Raw genomic sequence first — 21,184 nt, 5'->3', positions numbered from 1 at the left:
ATGCCACCATTCTGTGCAACGGCCGAACCATTCATCATTTGCCCTGGTGTGAAGCAGTGCTGCGTCACTGCTCCACTACTCTTTTCCATTTACCTTGCCATGATCCTCATTCTCATTCGTGACTGCCTCCCTGATGGAATCAGGATTATCATATCGATGGCCAACTCAATCTCCAAACAAAATCTAAGATCATGAGAATTGGCATCACTGACCTTCAGTATGCAGATGACTGCATTATTGTCGCACACACAGAGACCGACCTGCAAAGCACCCTAAATCTTTTTGCAGATGCCTACAACAGCCTGGGTGTGTCTCTCTCAACACTGGGAAAATCAAGGTATCCTATCAGCCCTCACCTGCACAAACTACCCTTTGTACTTCACAAATCACTAACAGCAGAGAACCTCTGGAAATGTGGACCATTTTCCAGACCTTTGGAGCCACCTCTCTCAAACAGCCAGCACAGACACAGAAATTGAATACAAGTTCCGCTGTGCCAGCACATCCTTTGGAAGGCTACTCAAACAAGTCTTCAATGATAGCGATCTGCAAACAAGATCTTGGTTTACAAGGCAGTTGTCATCCTCACCCTTCTCTACATATGATATCTCAAGCAACTGGAGTAGTTTCAACAGCGCTACCTCAGGAGGATTCTCAGGATGAGCTGGGAAGACCAACACACTAACATCAGCGTTCTCTCTGCAGCCAACATCAGCAGCATAGAAGCATAGGTCATGAAACACCAACTCCACTGGGCTGGCCACTGTATACATATGCCTGACACTCACCTCCTGAAGCAAGTACTCTTCTCTCAGTTAAGTCACGGAAGAAGGGCTCGCGGAAGCGCTTCAAAGGCATACTGAAAGTACACCTTAAAAAGGTAGACATCAACCCAACAAACTGGGAGGACTTAGCACGGAACAGAACGCAGTGGTGCCACACCATGCACCAAGCTACAGCTCACTTTGAGGAAAACAGATGTGCTCATGAAACAGAGAAATGACAAAGGAAGAAAGAAAGGGCACAACACTCCAGCCAACAACTATGTTTCCTCCAAGATTACACCTGTCACTTCTGTGGGAAAATCTGCAGGACATGAATTGGGCTCCTCAGCCACTTAAAAACCCACCAATGAACCCCCTTGGCAGATATCATCCTCGCTTCAAGGGTCCGCAAAAGGAGAAGACTTCCATGGTTATAAACTTGCAGTCTGACAATGCTATTTCATCTGATTATTCAATTTTCAAATTGGTTATTAATTTTATCACCAGCAGACGTACCATTCTATCTGTAAGAATAAATTTGCAACTTGATAAACCCTAATAGCATCTATATCTTGGTGTATGTCCAAACATTCAATACTGTGATTTAATAAAAACCTTCCTATGCTTCATATGACTAAATATCCATTTGAGCAAAGACCAATAGAAAGTTCAAATATTTAATTTGAATTTATCAATAATGATGCTTTTTTAAACTTCTTACATATCCAGATTCTTTACTGGTACTTCCGTGCAAAAGCTGCAAGTACAGAACCAAAACCTATAGTCAAGCTCAACTCCCAATTTTGCCCTTGGGCGCATTCAAGAAGCCAGTACATCGCCTAACAAGTTTGTAGTGATTGAATAAGTCTTCCGTATTACTGTGATATCTCTCATAATATAAATCCTCTAATTTTGCTACTGAGTTTGCGGAATTCAAGATCAAAACCTGAATAGATTTAAAGAATTCAGACTTTGAAAATAATTGAGGTTCCTAAGTAACAGAACATAGGACTGGAAGGGACTTCCTTGGGTCGAGTCCAGTTCTCTGCTATTGCATATACAACATATGTGTCATATACTCCCATGCATAAACTTATCCAGCTCCATTTAAGAATAGTTAGTTTGTTTGCCATGGTTAGAAACATTCTAATTTCCAGCCTAACTCTATTCGTGGCCAGTTTATATCCATGTGCAAAAAACTGTCCTTTAGATTAAGTAGCTGTTCTCCCTCCCTGGTATTTAACCCCTGATATATTTAGCGAGGGCAGATCTACACTAAAAATTCACAGAGGTGCAGCTTCACCAATGTAACTATGCTGCTGTAGCACTTCTGGTGAAGATCCTCAGTCTAAGCCAACAGGAGAAAGCTCTCCTGTCAGCTTAACTCCACCTCCACGAAAGGTGGTAGCTATGTTGGCAGGAGAAGCTCTCCCACCAACATAGCGCTGTCTACAACAGCGCATAGGTCAGTATAACTATGTCACGCAGGGGTGTGAATTATTCACACCCCTGAGCGATGTAGTTATACCGAAGTAATTCTGTAGTGTAGACCAGGGCTCAGCCTTCATTTTAGTAGGCTTAACAAGCCACACTCTTGTTTCTTGTAAGATGGGCTATTAGGATGATCAGGGAATGGAGAGTCTCTCTCTGCACATGTTCCAGTTTGAATTCATCTGTCTTGAACATAGTGACTAGAGATGTATTGTATACCACATTACAGATACAATCTATTCCTGAGGGCATTCTGTACCAAAAAATAATTCTGCACACAATATTTTAAAATTTTGCAAAATTCTGCAAATTTTATTTGTCAAAGAAATGTGGAACTTCCAGCATGGCATTGGAGAGCACAGGCCAGTGGCTGCACAGAGGTGGGAGATCACTGTGCAGCTTCCCCCTGGGATATGGGCTCAGCGTTTAGGCTGCAACCAACCCTGACACAGCTCAAGGACCAGGTTTGCCCCAGAAACACCCCAGAGCCCTTTCCCTCCATGCCAGGGTCACCAGGTGTGAGCAGGCAGGCACAGCAAGGCAGGATCCAAGTGTGAAGGGGCTTAATGTGGAGAGATCCAGGTGTGGGCTGGGAGGGTTCTGGGACAATCTGGAGACAGGCGGCTCAGTGGGGAATCTGGGTGCAGGGGGGATCTGGATGCAACAGTAATGGGACTTTGCAAGGGGGCCAAGTGAAGATGGTGGGGTCCAGTTGGGGTGTGGGTTCTGGATGTGGGCAGATCAGTGGGGGTGGAGGGGTCCAGAGGCTAGGGTAGTGGTGCTCAGTGGGGTGGGGATCCATGAGAAGCTCGTTGGGGCTCGGTAGGGTGGGGATCCGAGTGCGGGCAGCTTGTTGGAGTGGTTCTGATGCGGGGCAGTGGGACTTGTCAGGAGAGGTTCTGGGAAAGGAGTGGGAGGTGAGGCTCAGTGGAAGGATCTGGATATGAGGGGGTCTTCATTCATGGGAGTTGGGCATATGGGGGAGCAGCTCCCTGTACAATGAAGGAAGCGCGCAGGCTGGGGGAGTTTGCAGAGCTTCCTACAGCCGGGGAAGAAACCGGGGGAGGGGGAGTGGGGAGGGCAATGTGACACGGCCCCAGATGCCATGGGGGAAGAGAAAGTCCTGTCCACCCCAGCCCAGCTGGGACTAGCAGCTGAGCCTGGTGCACGGTAGGAGCCACCAGCCGGGTCTTCCCCAGTCCTGCCCCATGCACCACAGTGATTTACCTCTCTGCTGGCTGCCCTGGGCACCCACAACATACTGCTGAGGAGCATTGTGTGACCGCTCTTGTGGCTCCCCTTTGCTTCCCTGTCAGAAAGTCATTTTTCTGCGGGGAAGCAAAGAAATATGTGGGGGACATAGATTCTGTGCACGCACAGTGGCACAGAATTCCCACAGGAGTAAATATCCTACCAGTGCCTTGTATTTTGGTATTACTACTTTCCTATCTGGAAATACTTCACCTACATCCTAGGACCATATTGGGTTTTGTTTTGTTTTTCCAGCTGCTTCACAGACATCCTGCGATCAACTAAGGGAGCTTCCTCCTCTGTCATTTCCAGTTAACAAGCCCCCAGCTTATAGCAGAAATTCCCGTTATCTGTCCCAAAGTGCATGACCTTATGCTTTTTATCATCAAAGTCATCTCATTTCTATTACTCCAATCCACAAAATAATGCCATTCTTCCTGTATAATCTACAGAAAAAAATATATAAAACTGCAGATTGTTTTTGCACTTTTGAGTTAAATGTGGAATCCCCTCTCCCCCCAAGTTCCAGCCCAGTTACGTTCACTAAGAGTATATCTACTTTTGAGCTGTGAGGCCTGATTTCTAGTTTGCCTAGATGTACTGGCACTAGCTGTGCTGGAGCTAGTGCCTAAAAATAGCAGCATTTCCATGGCAGAATGGGGAAGTGGCTTGGCCATCCAACTGAATACGTACTCGGGGGCTACAGGGAATTGTACACAGGGTGGCTAGCTATGAACTATCTAAAGAAGCCAGAGGTTTCGGTTGCAAATCCAATTTTTATTCTGTTATATGACAGACAACAAGGAAGACACCATTATTATATAGATGTTTCATCTTTCACAAAATAGATAGGAAGATTTAGTACCAGTAATGGCAAAAAGGCCGAATTAAAGCTTGTGTGTGAATCAGACCTTGGCATCAAGGCTTGATTTCATCAGCCGTTCATTAACAATTAGTTTGCTGCCTGCACAGTTCCGACTGGAACCCCAGGCTGTCCTGATACTAATAACTAACATACCACATGATCTATACATGCTTCATTCTATAGGTAATTTACATTTTGCAATACTTATGAGAGGTTTTTTTAAGCTAAATAAAAAATCACACTTTAGTTATCAGTTTGCTGAAAATAATCTGAGTACAGGACCAAACATTGTCCCCACTTCCAAGGGCAACAAGTATACTACTAAGGCAATTTAGTTAGCCACTGGGAGCAGCAAATGTTTGTATACCTAGTACAGAAGCTGAGTAGAGTCTAGAATAACTGTCTTAACCATAATAGCTGAAAATTACTTAACATAAGGTATGGGAGATGAGAACACTGGACAGTGCAACTCCACAAAATACTGTTTTTACCCAATTTAGTTTTAGAAATGTGACATGGCTCTGAGTAGTAGCAGTAAGTATATTACTCTCTAGTGTATAGCTACGTAAGGTAAAACGGATTACCACAAGTGTACATCAACCAGCACTACTCCACAATCTCAGTTGTTTTATTGTGCTAACAAAGTGGATAGTTGACTTTCAACATTAGAGGTAAAAGTATTGAAGGATATTAAACAAAAGAGTACTTTTAATATTTAGAATGATCATCATTGTGTGTTTGTCATTTTCCTCCTTTTTATTCTATATGCTGCCCCAGAATAGCTAAGACCATAAATGTAAGCAACATCCTATCAGAGCTGTCTGCTCAGCTCTTAAGTTTTGTATGTATCCTTTTTAATTAAAATTTATGATTGGTAGGATTGGTACTGCTAATTTATTATTTTAAAATAAGTAACAAGCCCAACAGACGATGGAAAATGTGCTACAAGTGTAGCTCATAAGCTCCACTGTTATAAGTGATTTCTTCTTTGAAGAATTTCAATAGATACAATGCAGGTTTAGTATTACCCCTTCATACATCCCAATAAGCTCTTTAGATTTTTATTAGGCAAAACCAAGTTAAACAAATGTAATACAAAAGTTAACAACTGGGCTTCAAAGTTGTGCTACACAGAAATGGACAACTGACCACGAAAAGCAAGTTTCAATTTCCAATCAATGTGAAATAGTGGTGAAAATTGTGTAGACCCTAGCTGAGGTTATGGAGTCTCAGCAACATAAGAGAAGGGAAGATATTAAAAGTCTAACAAGTGGGGATACCAGCAATTTAAATAGCGAGGGAAAACATGTCCAGTTAGTGTATCCGTGAGGCAGAATGGCAAATTACAGGCAAAACCAGTTAAGTCCATTTTCTCAGTCCTTTATAATTTTATGTGACATACTGCACAATGCTTCCATCACTAGAAAATTCTCTAGAGAGGGCTTCAACTGTTTTAAGTGCTGAGCTAACAGTCCTGTTATGTTACTGGCTGAATCAAGTACAATTATTTTAAGCTGAACTGATTGTTTAACGCTTGGGTTATACCTCATTTGTTAGCAAACTGCACTATCATTCTGTTCCAAGGTAAGGGGGCAAATCTTTGTGAAGAGGTGAGAGAAGGGAAGCAAAGCAATAACCATAGTTCCACAGAACTGAATAGGAGCAGTCATTCAGTGAAGATTTTACCACTTTCCACACAATCTGCTATCATCCTGTTCAACAGTTAAGGAAGAAACTCAACCCAGGAGACAGAAGTGAACTTGGAAGCACCCAAGATTCCTGGCCATAACAACAGTATTACTTCAGGGTGTGCGTGTGAAATTTCACTCTCTCATCAACTGAGTTTGAGACCATATACATAAAAAGCTGGGCTTACTAGTCGAGCTTATGGGGGGATTCTCAAAAACCATGTGAGTTCCCAACTTTTTATCTACAGCTTTAGACACTGTAGTTCTACAGACAAATTATGAAGACACAATCAGGTTCTCAGCCAGGCAAATTGTAGACTACCTTTTGCACCAGTATATCTTTCATGTTTTGTTGTAACATTTGCCAGGGTCAGTCTGGATTCATTTGTCATCGCAAAAAGAGGAAGCAGAATTTTGATTTATCCACCTTTAGGAAAAAACTGACCAAATCCAAGTTACTTATTGGCATACATGAAAAAAAAGATTCCCGGTAATGATTTGTCCTTAAGTGAGTTATTACTGCACCTGTAATTGTGCTTATGAATAGGCCAGCATGGTTTATGGGGCTATGTTTTAAAGTTTGTATTGCTGACATTGGGAGTATACATAGGCCAATTATTTATCAACTCATCTGAAGAGTTAGTCCATTTTTAACTTAACCCATGGAAACAGTTAAAGGAAAGTTTGCCAATAACTGCTACTATTGGGCAGTAGATGCTATGACTTCCTGAAGCGTGGATCTATTAGCTGACTTCAAGTGAGCCGCTAGACAGTTATGTTCACAAACAAGAGCCTCTCACATTTTAAATGATAGGTAAATTAATTAGGCTGTTTTAAGTGTCATAAGAAACTAGAAGGTTGAGATTCAGCCTATCACTTAAGGAGAGAAAACAGGTACTAGCAAGCAGAGATCCAAGAGATTACTTCTGTTGTCCTCAAAGCTTAGATCAAAAACTAGTCAAAGTATTTACAAAAAGTAAACTGGTATTGTGACGGAAGAAAATTTTGGACAGTTTCCATTTTACAGACATTTTGACAAGCAACAACCCATTAGTAAAACCACTTCAAGTTTCTCATGAAGGCCACAACCTAATACACTGGTGTGGAGCAGAAAAGGGTTGTAACAGATGTTGTGATCACCTATGGCATCTTTAGGGACTACTGTTTCAGCTTTATAAAGTTTATCCATACGTTTGAGCCAGTCCTTCAAAGCGTGAAAACACTATTATAATGAGATGGGCCAGACAATACGAGCCCATAAAACATTCACGGACCTTTTTATCAGTGTGTGTTATATGTATGCGTTCATCACTGGGTTCCTGGGTAGGTTCTCTGTGGAATTTGGGGTCACTAGAGGTGGGCTACTGCAAAAGTCACAAGGCTGGTGAGGCAGAGATCCAGCCGTTGAGGCTTGAGGGTTTGAAAGACGTTGGAACCTATTAGGAATGCCTAGGAAAATGGACGGGGGTGACCCTTTGATAATCTTAAATATGATTTTAAATCCTTTTATTGTTTTGCGGGTTCTCTCTCGGTCTTCAAGTAAATGTACTCTGCTTTTGAAAAGCTGACACACTCAATTCATATAGTCTTTGGACAGAAAGCAAAGGCAAGGGACTGGACTCTCATTCCCGCTATGATTTACACAGTGAAGTGCAATGGGGCCGCAAGCCTCAACTCCGGATCTAGAGGGAGAGGGATGCCCAGAGAGGTGACATCTAGACGTGTGAGAGAGCTTTCCTCCAGACCACAAAGGGGATCAAAAGTGTACTCAAATTGTGACAGGAATGTTTAAAGGGGTTGATTTTATCCCTTAAATTTATAGTCCAGAGAAGCAAATGGTAGGCCAAATTTTAATAATGGTCTCAGTGGCAATTCAGGAATTTGACTCCGCTATTTTAATTACATGGGGTTCTTTGTCATGTTTTAGGGGATATCACAACTATAAATAAGAAAAAAATAAACATGATTAACTATGACTTTTATTAAAGGAAAAGGAAGAAAGATTAAAGAAACAGTGAACAACGGTTACTTCAGTTACAATCTCTTCAGTAAGCTTCTCTGTGGAAAGCTTTTAACAGAGATCACACCAGAGACTGTGGTAGGGGAGCTCTTCTTTAGAAGAAAGTCAAAACAAAAGCGTTTCATTCCTCAAATCCCAAGTGAATCCTCTTTTAGTGTATTTTTGATTGCTAACAAAAGTTTATAGATGTGCAAAAGTGTTTCATTTAAGGATAGGTGAGACCTGTGTGGCTTAGCCAGTCTAATCCAAGAACCATTTATGAACAGGAAAAAGTGAGTAATCTTAAATATATTTTATGAAACCAAAAAAAATATTTTAATTCAGTTACTTAAAAGAAACCATTCAAGCTGTTTTAAGACTGGCAAATTACTTAATGAAGAATCTTAACATTCAAGTTAAATCCACAATTTTTCAAATTACTGAGATTAGCTTAATGTCTCCTGTCCAGTAATAGGTAGTCTAGGCCATTCTGTTGTTTAACCGAAGCTTTTACTGTCAAACTGAAGTAGCATTTTAATATCCCATTATAATCATTACAAGAAAAAAAACCACCTAATTCCTAATTCTATTACTGCACTGACATTAGTCTTGCCCATCTGGATTCCAGAGAAAAAGTCTTAAGACATGTGTGCATTTGGGGACACCAAGGTTACTTTAATGAATGGGATATTAAAAAAAAAAAAAAAAAAAAAAAAAAGGCTTACCACAAATGCTTGAGATGTGAAAAAAGCACAAGTTTCTACTTCTGACTATATACTAGGGTTTTTGTTTCAAAACAAACGTTATAGAAAATATAGAAATTAAATCCAAGATAGTTTTTGTCATTTAGTAGACAAGGATTGAAACTTAAGAGATCTGCACTTAATCCTAGTATTTACTCTCACTAGCTGGAGAACAAACATGAAATTTGATAGCGTCCATAATTCCTGTAATCAATCAGTGAATTATTCAAGAATTTCAGTTGGTAACTCCAGATAAGTTATCCTGTATTTAGAGGTAATGGCCACATTGTGATCTCAGCCCACCAAAAACCTCAGAATAATTGACTTCACAACGCAGTAACTTGAGAATTACAAGAAACTAAGAAATCACAATGTCCTTTAGAGTCACAACATTCATAAGAACAGAACTCTGAACTAAAGATATTATTTGTATTACTGTAACATCTAGGAGCCCTAGTCATATACACCACATTGCATTTGGTGCTGCACAAACCAAGAACAAAGGGGTGTTTTGTGTTGCCACCACAAAACATATTTCTATGTACAGTAGCTTGAGGATAAGGGGTATGGAAAAGCTACTAAAATAAGAGTCCAAGCTGAGAACCTGCACTAGATGGTCTGTCTGGCTGTAGGACAACTGGGAGGGAAACGAACTTACAAACCTGGCATCAAGCCCCTGCACATACTGCATTCCTGGCTTCTTCATCCTAGGTCATTCTTCCTCCAAGCTTTGTGAATCCCTTCATCCTAGCCTAGTATACACTTCCCCAGCCATCCAGACTCCTCTTATCCTCCTGCACAGGAAGCCCTGATCTAACAAACCTAATATGTTCACATAGATGATTCCTCAAATTAATTTCTCCTTTATCAGAGCTGCAAGCTCCACTACAAAGGGAAGAAACAGTTACTTACTGTGCTTGTGCCTCGTGGCCCTAGCCCTTCCCCAGCTATATGAGGCAGCACTGCCCAGACTACCCTCAGTTCCTTCGCACCCAATGCCCAGAGACTAGACTTCAGAACAGAGGGGATGGAGGGCGAATCGTGGAATAAGTGTCTGCATCACATCTCAAAGTAGTACAGTTACAGGAAGTAACCATTCTTTGAGTAGATACAGCCATGTATTCCACTTAGACTCTGCTTGTGAGTCACCTATTTGAACAAGGATTGCCTTCCCTACGTTTGCATGTGCTCTTGACGCAGTGGTAATGGCATAATGATTCAGAAACTTATGTATTGCTGACCACGTGGCATTCCTGCAAATGTCCAATATTCAGCTGTCACTCAAAAACACCATTGACGTAGCTTCCGCTCTGGTAGAATTGCTTCACTCCCATTGAGGGGGCATAGCTGAAGCCGTTTTGGATGTAGTCTTGATGCAACAAGTTATCCACTTAAAGATCATCTGTGAGGAGACTACCTGTTCCTTTACATGATCTGCATACGACACCAACAGATGAAGTAAAGCTCAAAAGGGTTTAGTCCTGCCAAGGTAGAAGGACAGACATCATCTGATATCTAACATATGAAGGCACTGATCCTCCAGGATGAATGAGGCTTAGGAAAAGACACAGGTCTGGTACAAATGAAACAGACCACTTTAGACACAAATTTTGAGTGAAGCCACAAAGTCACTATCCTTGGAGAATTGTGTATAAGGAGGTTCCACCATCAAAGCCTGCAACTCTCACACACTGTTTGCATGTGTTATTGTCATGAGGAATGTAGTTTTTGACAAGAGAGAAAAGGGACAGGATGCAAGAGTCATGAACAGAGGTCACATCAGAGCCACTGAGATTGAGTTAAGGTCTCACAAGGGAATATTTTTCCACACCAGCAGATGGAGACGAAGAATTCCTTTTGAGAAGATCACTACCGTAGCAAGTATCAGGGGGTAGCCGTGTTAGTCTGTATCTACAAAAACAACAAGGAGTCTGGTGGCACCTTAAAGACTAACAGATTTATTTGGGCATAAGCTTTCGTGAGTAAAAACCTCACTTCTTCGGATGCATACCGTAGCACTAGAAAACACTGATCTTCTATGAATGGGCAGATGAAAGGCTGAGATAGCTCATTGAGGGCGTATCTAGTGGCTAATCATAAGGCCTGATGACTGAAAAAGCAGCAAATACTCCAAGATGTTCTGGATACAAGTCACAGTTGGCTGAACTCCGCAGGCCAAAACCACTTCCATTTTACCGAACAGGCCATTCCGGTGGAAAGTTTTCTAGTACTGGGTAGGACCTATTGAATAGCCGCCAAACAATGCTCTTCCTCCTCTTTCAAACTCAGAGCAGCTATGCTGTGAAATGTAAGGTGCTGAGCACAGGATACAACGTGCAATCATGATTCTGTCTGAGCAAGTAAGTATGGATAGGAAGGCGTACGGGAGGCTGAACTGACAGCACAAAGAGATTGGGAAACCAACACTGCTTCAGCCATGCATCGGCAAGGAGAAGGAATTTGGATTGAAGCATGATCCAGTTTCAACTGAAGCATGATCTGTGAACTTATCAAAATTGGAGGAAAAGCATATAGGAAAGGCAACTGCCAACTCAGTCTGGTGTCCCTGGTGAACACCTTCCACCTGAGGCCCTCAGAGCAGAACAGACATTACCTATTGTCCTTTACTGTGAACAGGTTTATTGTTGGGATGCCCCAAGCTGACTTCCAAAACATAAGAACGGCCATACTTGGTCAGACCAATGGTCCAGTATCCTGTCTTCTGACAATGACCAATGCTAGGTACTTCAGAGGGCATAAATTCAACAGGGCAATTATCCGATGATCCATCCCCTATCCTTAAATCCCAGATTCTGGCAGTCAGAGGCCGAGGGACACCCAGAGAATAGGGTTGCATACCTGATTGTCCTGAGTAATAGCCATTAATGGACCTATTCTTTATGAACTTATCCAATACTTTTTTGAATCCAGTTATAGTTTTGGCCTTCACAACAACCCGAATCAACGAGTGCCAAAGATTGCATTGTGTGAAGAAGTACTTCCTTTAAACCTGCTGCTTAGTAATTCCATTACACCCCTTGTTCATGTGTTATGTGAAAGGGTAAGCACTTCCCTATTTACTTTCTCCATATCAATCACGATTTTATATACTTCTATCATATCCTGCCTTAGTTGTCACTTTTCCAAGCTGACTAGTAGTGACATACCTTGGGGGAGCGTACTGTAACCCCCATATTCCTCATTTTCATATAATTGTGATCTTACATAAAAAGCATGCCTTACAAGGTATCAGGAGAAAGGTTATGATCTGCTGAAAGGCATTTCTCTATCCATATATCTGTATCATTAATGCATATGAAGTTATGAGAACTGTGCTGTATGGTGGTCACTAAAACATATTCTAAGCTGGGGAATCAGCCAAATATTAGCTCCCCAGTGGCAACAGCAAGGAAAGTAACCAATGCCTGTGCTGGGTGTCAAATAACCCATCAACAGCCATTGTCCAGCAAGAGAGCTACAATGCAACGACTCACATGCATGAGGCCACACCACGGGAATTGCTCGACCTTGCTTGGAGAGACTCAGCAATGCCCTCCAGACATGTCTGGACTTGTGCTCCCCAAGCACATGGACTGAGGGTATACAACAGCGTGGACACATACTGGGCCCTTCTCTTGCCCCCACCTTCGCCGAAAGCAACTAAGACACTGAGAAGAAGACAAGACTCCAACAGAGGAGATTGGCCCAAGTTTAAGAAACAAACCAGTATATTAAGGTCTGCTTAATCTAGAAGTTGCCCAATCTAATAGCGTTGAGAGTTTAGACTGCATGCTTTTATTTATCTGACTTTTTGCCTATCACTTAATATCACCTAAAAATCTACCTTTTATAGTCAATACAGTTGTTTAATTGTTTATCTTTACCAGTGAGTTTGTATGAAGTCTGGGACAAATCCACTCAGGTTTGCAAAGGCTGGTGTATGTCCACTTTCCATTGTTGAAGTGGTGAACCAATTAATAAATTTGCACTGCCCTGGGGTACAGTGCTGGTAACTGCGGGTATTTGGCTGGTGCCTTTCTCTGTGTGATTCAGGAGTGGCTCTGGGAGCATTCATGCAATCTAGCTGGGTGTGGGCTTCCACATGCAGTTGTGCTGAGTGATCACAGCTCCTGGGGATTGCTGCTGGACACTAGCAAGGCATTGAGAGAGACAGCCCAGGCATTGAGAGAGTTCAGGAGGCACAGTCCCAGGCTCCATCCCAGTCCCAGGCTGCACCCCGGGGGGATCCCATCACACTAGTCCCAGTCTTCTTAATCTCTCTGTTCCATACACTTAATCATTTGTTGCCCTTCCTTGTACCTTGTTCATTTCTAATGTATCTTTTTTTGAGATAGAGTGACCAGAACTCCATGCAGCATTCCAGGTGTGGGCATTCCATGGATTTATATAGTGGCATTATATTTACGGTCTTATCTCTCCCTTTCTAAATGGTTAACATTCTCTTTGCTTTTTGACTGATGATGCAGATTGAGCAGATGTTTAAAAAAAGAAAAAAGATGGTTACTCACCTTTGTAACTGTTGTTCTTCGAGATGTGTTGCTCATATCCATTCCAATTAGGTGTGCGCACGCCACCTGCACGGCCATCGGAGAATTTTTACCCTAGCAACACCCGGTGGGTCGGCTGTGGAGCCCCCTGGAGTGGTGCCTTCATGGCGCTGGATATATACCCCAGCCGACCCATCGCCCACTCAGTTCCTTCTTGCCGGCTAATCCGATAGAGGCGAAGGAGGGCGGGTTTGGAATGGATATGAGCAACACATCTCGAAGAACAACAGTTACAAAGGTAAGTAACCGTCTTTTTTTCTTCAAGTGCTTGCTCATATCGATTCCAATTAGGTGACTCCCAAGCCTTACCTAGGCAGTGGGGTCAGAGTGAAGTACCATAGATTGTAGGACCGCTCTAACAAACACCACACCATCTCTGGCTTGCCGGACGATGGCATAGTGAGGGCAAAAGTATGTACTGAAGACCAGGCAGCGGCTCTGCAGATCTCCTGGATTGGAACCTGGACCAGGAAAGCCGCCGACAAGGCCTGGGCCCTTGTAGAGTGAGTGGTGAGGGGCGGGGTCGAAACACCAGCCAGATCATAGCAAGTACAGATACAGGAAATGATCCAAGAGGAGATCTGCCGGGAGGAGACCAGGAGGCCCTTGATCCGGTCCACCATCGCGACGAAGAGCTGGGTCGTTTTCTTGAACGGCTTCGTATGCTCAGTGTAGAAGGCAAGGGCCCTACGAACATCGAGGGAGTGTAGCCATTGCTCCAGACAAGTAGTGTGCAGTTTTGGATAAAAAACAAGGAGGAAAATGTCCTGGTTGATATGAAAGGTCGAAACCACCTTGGGAAGAAAGGCCAGATGAGGTCGTAGCTGCACCTTGTACTTATGGAAGATCGTGTAAGGTGGTTCCAAGGTAAGAGCTTTGAGCTTGGATACATGCCTCACAGACGTGATAGCGATGAGGAAAGCCATTTTCCAAGAGAGGTATAGGAAGGAACAGGTGACCAACGGCTTGAACGGGACTCCCATAAGCCTGGAGAGGACCAGATTAAGGTCCCACGTGGGGACTGGCTGCCGTACCTGCGGGTAGAGATGGTCAAGGCCCTGAAGAAACCTACTGACCATGAGGTTGGCGAAGACAGATCTGCCATTCACTCCCGGGTGGAAAGCAGAAATGGCCGCCAGGTGAACCCGGATGGATGACATCGCCAGGCCCTGCTGTTTCAGGCCCAGAAGATAGTCCAAAATGAGAGGCACGGATGCTGGGGGGGGGGGGGGACTTGCCATGGTGAGTGCACCAGCATGAGAATCGCTTCAATTTGGCCATATATGTGGCCTGAGTGGAAGGTTTACTGCTACCCAACAAAACCTGCTGCACCAAATGAGAACAGAGGAGCTTCGAGTGGCTCAGCCTGCAGCATCCACGCCGTGAGGTGGAGGGATCATAGGCTGGAGTGACAGAGGTGGCCATGATCCGGTACGGAAAAAGAGGCAGCGGAACCGAGGCATCCACAGAGATCTAACAGTGTGGTGTACCAATGTTGCCTGAGCTATGCCGGGGTGATCAGAATCAGCCATGTTCCGTACCTGCGCACCTTGAGCAGGACCTGGTGTACAAGGTGGAACGGCGGGAAGGCGTAAAATAATCGGCTCATCCACAAGAGTAGGAAGGCGTCAGAGAGCCCAGGAAGTGGCCTTGGAGGGAGCAAAATGCCAGGCATTTCTGATTGCTGCGTGATGCAAACAGGTCGACCTGGGGAAACCCCCTCTTTAGGGAGATGGAGTGGCTGACATCGGGACAGAGTGACCACTCGTGGGATTGGAAGGACCTGCTGAGATGGTCCGCCAACAGGTTCTGGACCCCTGGGAGAAAAGAAGCTACCAGGTGAATGGAGTGGGCTATGCAGAGCTCCCACAGCCGAATGGCCTCCTGATGGGGGTGGGGGGGAGGAGGAACGGGCCCCCCCTTGCTTGTTGATGTAGAACATGGCCATGGCGTTGTCTGTGAGGACCACCACACAACGACCAAGCAAGCTCTCCCAAAAGGCTTGACATGCAAGACGCACCGCCATCAGCTCCCGTATGTTGATATGGAGAGAGAGCTCGGACGGGGCCCATAGACCCTGCCTCTGGATGTCGTCGAGATGGGCGCCCCATCCCAAGGCTGATGGATCCGTCACAAAGGACAAGGAGGGAAGACCACAAAGCGGAGGAAGCGTCTGTGAGCCGGAGGGATTGATATGTGGAAATACACGTCCTTCATGTCGAGGCTGGCGTACCAGTCTCCAAGATCCAGGGAAGGTATGATGGTGCCCAAGGAGAACATGTGGAAGTTCAACTTTACCATGAATTTGTTGAGTCTGCGCAGATCCGGAATGGGCTGAAGCCTACCATTTGCCTAGGGGACTAGGAAGTAATGGGAGTAAAAACCCCTGCCCCTTAGCTCCCTTGGAACCTCCTTGATCACCCCCATGGTTAGGAGCCTATGAACCTTCTGAATGAGGAGTTGCTCGTGAGAGTGGTCCCTGAAGTGAGACAGTGGTAGGGTGGGGAGAAAAGAAAATTGGAGAGAGTATCGCCTTTCCACCGTGCAAAGAACCCAACTGTCCATGGTTATGAGGGACCAAGCACAGTGGAAACGGGACAAATGATTCAGGAAGGGTAGGGTAGGATCCTAATCGAGGTCCGGTATATCATCCTAGGACATCCCTTCAAGAGTTTTGTTTAGGACCTGCCGAGGGCTTGGACGGGCCCTGGCTCTGCCCAGACTGGGGGTTGGAGGGTTTCCTCCTGCCACTACGCCCCCGTCTCCTGTAAAAAATCCTGCCTCGGCCGAGGAGGGTGGTTGGAGCATTGAGACTGAGACTTAAAGGGCTTTCGCTGGGTAGCCAGTGTTTGCATGCCCAATTATCTCATTATGACCCTCGAGTCCAGTCTTTGAGGCTTCTGAAGCCTTGAGTCAGTTTTGTCTGAGAACAGGCCTGCACCCTCGAAGGGAAGATCCTGCAATATTTCCTGAAGCTCCAGTGGTAAGCTGGATGCTTGCAGCCAAGAGATACGCCGCACTGCGATACCTGAAGAGACGGTCCGAGCGGCCGAGTCCGCGGTGTCCAACAAGGCCTGTAATGAGGTCCGCACCACTGTTTTGCCCTCTTCCACCAGGGCCCCAAACGCCTCTCTGGACTCCGAAGGAACCAGCTCTTTGAACTTTAACATGGAGTTCCAAGAGTTATAGTTGTATCAGCTCAGGAGCGCTTGCTGGTTTGCGATCTGGAGCTGAAGTCCACCCGAGGAGTAGACTTTGCGCCCAAATAAATCGAGGCACTTGGCCTCTAATGATTTGGGCGCCGGGGCTTGCTGACCATGCCGCTCCTCCTCATTCACCGAGGCCACCACCAGTGAACAGGTCTGTGGGTGTGTGTACAAATAGTCATATCCCTTGGAGGAGACAAAGTACTTCCGCTATACCCCTTTAGCAGTCGGAGGAATGGATACGGGCTTTTGCCAGATTGTTCTGGCCATGGTCTGGATGGTTCGGATGAGCGGTAGGGGCCTCTCCAGGGGGCATCACAGCCAATCCACTGGGTGTTGCTAGGGTAAAAATTCTCCGACAGCCATGCACGCGGCGCATGCACACCTAATTGGAATCGATATGAGCAAGCACTCGAAGAACGATCCATGATTTCTTTTTGCGGGGTAGCAACTAATTTAGACCCCATCATTTAGTATGTATAATTGGGATGTTTCCATGTGCATTACTTTGTAATTACCAATATTGAATATCATCTACCATTTTGTTGCTCAGACACCAAGTTTTCTGAGATTTCTTTGTAACTCCTTGTAGTCAGCTTTCAACTTAAGTGTCTTGAGTAATTTTGTATCATCTGTAAGTGTGTCACCTGACTATTTGCCCCTTTTTCCAGATCAATTATTAACATGTTTAACAGCATTGGTCTCAGTATAAATCCCTATTTATCTCTCTCTATTCTGAAAACTGACCATTCATTCCTAACCTTTGTTTCCTGTCTTTTAACCAGTTACTGATCCATGAGAGGACTTCCCTCCGATTCCATCACTAGTGACTCTGCTTAAGAGTTTGTGGTGAGGGACCTTGTCAAAGGCTTTGTCAAAGTTCAAGTACACTATATCCACTGGATCACCCTTGTCCACATTTGTTGACCCCCTTTAAGAATTCTAATAGATTGGTGAGGCATGATTTCCCTTTACAAGAGCCATGCTGACTCTTTCAAAAGATATCATTTTCATCTATGTGTCTGATCATTTTGTTCTTTACAATTTGCCTGGTACTAATGTTAGTCTTACCAGTCTTAATTGCTGAGACTGACTCTGGAGCATTTTTTTTTTTTTTTAAATCCATGGCACCTAAGCTTTCCTCCAGTCACCTGGTACAGAAGCTAATTTAAGTCATAGTTTAAACTATTAGTTCAGTAATTTCTTATCGGAGTTCCTTCAGAACCTTGGGTGAATACAATCTGGTCCTGGTGACTTATTAACGTTTATTTTATCTGTTTGTTCCAAAACCACCTCTATTGACCCCTCAATATGGGACAGTTCCTCAGATGCGTCACCTAAAAAGAATGGCTCGTGTAGAAATCTCCCTCAAGTCCTCCGCAGTGAAGACTAACGCAAAGAATTAATTATCTTCTCCACAGTGACCTTTTCTACCTTTGGCACTCCTTTAGCACCTCGACCATCCAGTGGTGTCACTGATTGTTTGGCAGGCTTTCGGCTTCTGAGGTACTTACATTTTTTGCTGTTAGTTTTTGAGTCTTTGGCTAATTACTCTTCAAATTCTTACTTGGCCTGCCAAATTATACTTTTACATTTGACTTGCCAGAGTTTATGCTCCTTTCAATTTTCCTCCGTAGGATCTGATTTCCAATTTTTCAAGGATGCCTTTTTGCCTCCGATTCTTTCACACTGCTGTTTAGTCCTGGTGGCATTCTTCTATTCTTTTAGTTTGTTGTATACATCTAATTTGAGCTTCTATTATGCTGTTTATTAAAAGTTTTCATGCAGTTTTCAGGCATTTCACTCTTGTGACTGTTCCTTTTAATATCTGTTTAACTAGCTTCCTTATTTTTGTGTAGTTCCCCTTTCTCAAGTTAATGTTACCGTGTTGGGCTTCTTTTAGGTATTTTCCCATCCCAACAAGGATGTAACAATTATATTATGGTTAGTATTATGAGCCATTTAGCTACATTCACTTCTTGGACCACATCTTGTGCTCCTCTTGGAACTAAATCAAGAACTGCCTCTCCCCTTGAGTTCCAGTACTAGCTACTCCAAGAAACGGTAATTAATGGTGTCTAGAAACTTTATCTCTGCATCCCTTCCTGAGGTGACATGTACCCTATCAATAAGGGAATAGATGAAATCCCTCATTATTATTGAGTTTTCTATTTTTATAGTCTCTCTAATCTCCCTGAGCATTTCACAATCACCATCACCACCCCTGGTCAAGTGATCAGTAGTATACTCCTACTGCTATACTCTTATTCAAGCATGGAATTTCTGTCCATAGAGATCCTATGGTATGGTTTGATTCATTTAAAATTTTACTATATTGGACTATACTTTTCCCCCTTCCTTCCCCCCCATATAGTAGCACTCCCCCACCAGCATGACCTATTTTGTCATTCCTATATATTTTGTACCCTAGTATTTCAGAGTACATCTACACAGCAAAGAAAAACCTGTGGCTGGCCTGGGCCAGGTGACTCGGGCTCAGGCTACAGGGCTGTTCCACTGCTGTGTAGACTTTCAGGCTGGGTTGGAGCCTGAAAGTATGGGACCTGCGGATGCTTCACAGCGAATGAAGCTAACAGGGCAATTATTGTGTGATCCATCCCGTCACCAAGTCCCAGCTTGTTGAAGTCAGAAGTCTAGGGACCCCAAAATCATTGAGCTGCCTCCCTGACCACCGTGAGTAATAGCCATTAATGGCTGGAGTATTTAGAGACTGACCTGTTGCTTATGTTATATTATTAGAGAGAAGCAGACACTGATGTTGGAAATCAGACGCAAATATATGTACTTTGGTCAATTAGGCTCAGAGATGGAGATAACCTTGGAAAAGTTATTGTGGAAAGAAAGGTGGAGGACATCATGCTAGCGGATGACCAGCAAGGAGATGAAAGGATAATGTATGGCAGATCACTGGAAGGTCAGTTGTTCAATGCTGAAAATTAGCAACAGATTCCAAAAATTCTGCTATGTTCTCAGTGATACTCAGACATTAACAAATGGATTTACTTTCTTATTCATGCTTTAAGTACTGATCTTAGTTTACTCTATAGTTGATTGCATTAACAAATCACTCTAATAAAGCAAGCCTAATTTATGTTCACACCTGTATATGAATGTGTTTTGGATCACAGGAGAAGGCGCTCAAAGTCATGGCAGCTCCCCTTACATAGATGTGGTGCCATGAAGGTAAGCATAACCTTTTCTGAAAAGGGAATAACCGGAGTAAAAATTCAGATGCAATCAAAAATTATATTTAGACTTTGGAATGAAAAAAATATTTTCACCTTCCTAACATGAATACATGTTGCTTCTGTTCAATTTGTACTGGCACACCACGGACTCAAGCTTCTATGTGCTGGTGTTGCTTAATATTCTAAAAACTATGCTAACTTTCTATTATGCTCCTGCGAAACTTTATCACATTTTAGCATCGTATTTGTGCTCAGTTGACAAATTAAGAGCCTCTAGTAGGTCATAATTATCCATTACTTGTGGAGTAGCAAACTGTTAAATTTTTATGCTTTCAACTTCAATCAACTGAGAGCTCTTAAAATACAAGTAGTTTAAGTCAGTTAACTGAATCTGCTCACCAAAATGAGCCATCACAAAGAACCTGTTCCTCTCCATGCCTCTTTAGAGCAAAGTGCTCAGTCATTTAAAGCATTCAATCTGATTCTTTCACACACATTTTCTGAAATCAATGATTTACAGTCACTGGGGTTGATTGGGTTGATCTGGAAAATCTGAAATCCTCCCACAGAGAATCTCCTGGAGCCGATTTAGGTATCAAAGCGGCAGTGTATTAACAATTAAGACCCTTTGTTACTTATTTGTTCCAATAGTACTCTGCCACTTGCAAGCTTTTTGAAGGAATAGTCAGTCCTAAGGAAAGGAATTAGATTGCCTAAATCAATATACATGCTCAGAAGGGTTAAAAATCCTCAGTCATCTCTAACACTCATACAGAAGTTGTACATAGACGATCGTTCAGTAGCTCTAAGAAAACGTGAGTTAAATTGGAACTGAGAAAAAGCTACGAAACAAAGCAAAACATGGTCTTCTGCAGCAAATGATATGTGAATACAATTACCTCTGATATACATAAGTTATGCATACTTATTTTTTTAAAAGCAGGTTTCTACGTTACTAAGAAGCATGATTGTAGCAATTTTGCTATAAATGTCACTGTTATCATAGGCCCCAACACATTAATGTTTATACACAAAACCTTAAGAAAACTTATTTGTATATAAAAAGTCTTTGTATTAATAAGGCCTTCAGTCTTTTTCAGAGATCACATAACCCTTTCACAATATTCACATAAGCAGTAATAAACTTCTAGTATTGCTGTAACTGTGCTATTTGAAGATTGTTTAAAACAGCTATTTGTCAATGATAGCCATCTCAAATTTTTTGTAATTTTTAAAGTCTTTTGTAGTTCTCTGAAGACCTGAATTAAGCATGCCATGCACTCAGGCAAGCTTTACTGATTATTCAGTCAAGTGACAGATTATGTAGCTTATAAAATTAAATATCTGTGTTTTGTATGAAGAGGATAGGGTATGTCTTGGTGTTTCACAATAGTAGCTAG

General features: G+C 43.2%; 1 protein-coding gene across 6 annotated transcripts in view; it reads right to left on the bottom strand.

Moving 5' to 3' along the window:
- DIAPH2 (diaphanous related formin 2) overlaps positions 1-21,184 on the bottom strand; it is an 869,427-nt gene that overhangs the window by 810,565 nt on the left and 37,678 nt on the right. The window lies entirely within an intron of this gene.

The sequence above is a fragment of the Malaclemys terrapin genome, chromosome 9, assembly GCF_027887155.1.
Source record: "Malaclemys terrapin pileata isolate rMalTer1 chromosome 9, rMalTer1.hap1, whole genome shotgun sequence".
In the NCBI taxonomy this organism is placed as follows: Eukaryota; Metazoa; Chordata; order Testudines; family Emydidae; genus Malaclemys; species Malaclemys terrapin.
The sequence above is the reverse complement of the archived record's forward strand: the minus strand, read 5'-3'. Positions and strand labels throughout refer to the sequence as shown.